Here is a 2,684-nt window from a genome sequence, read left to right on the forward strand (position 1 = left end):
CAGCCCAGCTGCCCATGATTTATAAATCAGGCACTCACAGTGAGATTTTAAATGAATCAGTCTAGCGTAGTCATCAAGATGAAGTCACATACACAGGTCTTCGTATTTGTACTGCTCTGGTTGTCTGGTGAGACATTTACTTGGTGCAGACAATGCCATTAGAAAACTCATTTTGGATTACAAATATTGTCAGGAAATCTTTGTGTGTATTAGTATATACTCATCCTATATTTCTGATTTCAGGTGCTGATGGGAACATTGTGATGACTCAGTCTCCCATATCCTTGTCCACATCAGTAGGAGACAGGGTCACCATGAGCTGCAAGACCAGTCAGAAAGTGGGTTATTCTATATCCTGGTACCAACATAAACCAGGACAGTCTCCTAAAGCACTTATATACGGGGCTTCCTACCGGTACACTGGAGTCCCTGATCGCTTCACAGGCAGTGGATCTGGGACAGATTATACTCTGACCATCAGCAGTGTGCAGGCTGAAGACCTGGCAGTTTATTACTGTCAGCAGTATTATGAATTTCCTCCCACAGTGCTTCAGCCTCCTACACAAACCTCCTTGAGATTTTAACCAGCTGTTTACACCACACAGCCTGTATACTTCCCCTTCTGTCTGAGAGCTGCTATGCCTGAATAACTGATCCAGAGTAGCCCTGAGCATGCACAGTTCCTCCTTCTGCCCGAGAGCTGACCTTCCTGAATAACTGATACAAAGTTTGGTTGAAAATTTATGAACAGATTGTTTCTATGATCCATTGAATTGGAAGATCTTTATGGCAAAAGGAAATAAAGACATTTGTGTTTTTTATTTTTGTTTTTATGCTCACTTTTTGCATATTAAACATGATAAATTCATTGTCTTGTATTTTGGAGTGCGAAATTTCAACATGGATTTTCATGGACTAAATTAGGAACCCGACAGCCTATGTTCCCACAGGAGGATAGAGAAGACGACTTGGGTTTTTCTTTTCTCAGCTGTGAAATGTTTTCTTTACTCTTGAACACTGGCAATTTCTCTTCTTTGTCTAACTTTATTTGCTTTGATAGGTTGATTTGCATCACAAAATACAAAAATATATTGTACATTGTGACAACCATTATCCATCTCGTTTCTCATTTCTGACACATTTTTTTTCTCCAACTAATGTCCTTTCAACTCCTAGTTTCCCATTATGTTCATGTGACAAACACAGGTTTCCACTCACAATCATATGCTGTGTCCACTGAGATTTATAGCCACATACACATGCATATACAGAGAGATTTATGAGTCTATATAAATCTATGATCCAAATATCAGAGATCAAGATTAGGTTTAACTTTTTAACCAATATATCTGTTTTTGCTTTCTATTCCTATTTCACCTGTCCCTGCTGTTTTCTCAACTATTTCCCAAATGTAGACATTTAATACTTCATTTAATACTGTATTATACTACACTCATGGTAAACATGATTTTGTGTCATGAGAATCTAGCTTGTTTTTCTGTCTTTTTTTTAAACAACTTTATTTACAAAAAAAAATAAATGTACAGATTTTAAACATTTTTTGCTTACTATTATACATTTTTGTCAGTACTTTTTTCAGATTTTAAAATAATTTTTGCATAAAACTATATGAATATATTTTTTAGTCAGTACTTGATTTTTTTTAAAGGTTTGATAGTATGCATTGAAAACTTAATAGTTACAATGAGCATAAAGTACATGTAAAACAAAATGTAACATGGATATAGTCAAGGTTTTCTTGTTGTGTAAATATTTTTTTGTTTTGATTCATTTTCTTTATTTCTTGGACTTCATACAGTCTGTGAGTTGTTTCTGGGGGAATGCAAGCCTCTGGGGTTAGCATCCCACCATCAGTGACTGCATATTATGTCTGTTCTTTTGTGACTGGGTTATCTCACTCAGGATGATATTCTCTAGATGCAGCCATTTTCTTAAGAGTTTGGTTAAGTCATTGTTTCTGGTGGCTGAGTAGTATTCCATTGTGAAAATGTACCACAATTTTTTGTATCCATTCATCTTCTGAAGGACATCTGGGTTCTTTCCAGCTTCTGGCTATTATAAATAGAGCCACTATGAACATTGTGGTGCATGTATCTTTGTTGTGTATTAAAGTGTCTCTGGGGCATATGCCCAGAAGTGGAATAGCTGGGTCTTCAGGTAGTACTAATTCCAATTTTCTGAGGTATCGCCAGACTGATTTCCAGAGTGGCTGTATTAGCTTGCAACCCCACCAACAGTGGAGAAGTGTTCCTCTTTCTCCGCAGCCTCACCAGCATCTGCTGTCATCTGAGATTTGGATCTTGGCCAATCTGACTGGTGTGAGGTGGAATCTCAGGGTTGTTTTGATTTGCATTTCCCTGATGGCTAAGGATGTTGAGCACTTTCTCAGATGTTTCTCGGCCATTCAGTGTTTCTCAACTGAGAATGTTTTGTTTAGCTCTGTACCCTATTTTTTAATAGGGTTATTTGATTCTCTGGTGTCTAGCTTTTTGTGTTTCTTGTATACCTTGAATATTAGGCCTCTATCTGGCATACCTTGGATATTAGGCCTCTATCTGATTTGGTGTTGGTAAAGATCTTTTCCAGTTCTGTTGGTTGCCATTTTGTTTTCTTGACAATGTCCTTAGCCTTACAGAAACTTTGCAATCTCATTAAGTCCCATT

Source organism: Micromys minutus (genome assembly GCF_963924665.1).
Source record: "Micromys minutus genome assembly, chromosome: 18".
Classification (NCBI taxonomy): Eukaryota; Metazoa; Chordata; class Mammalia; order Rodentia; family Muridae; genus Micromys; species Micromys minutus.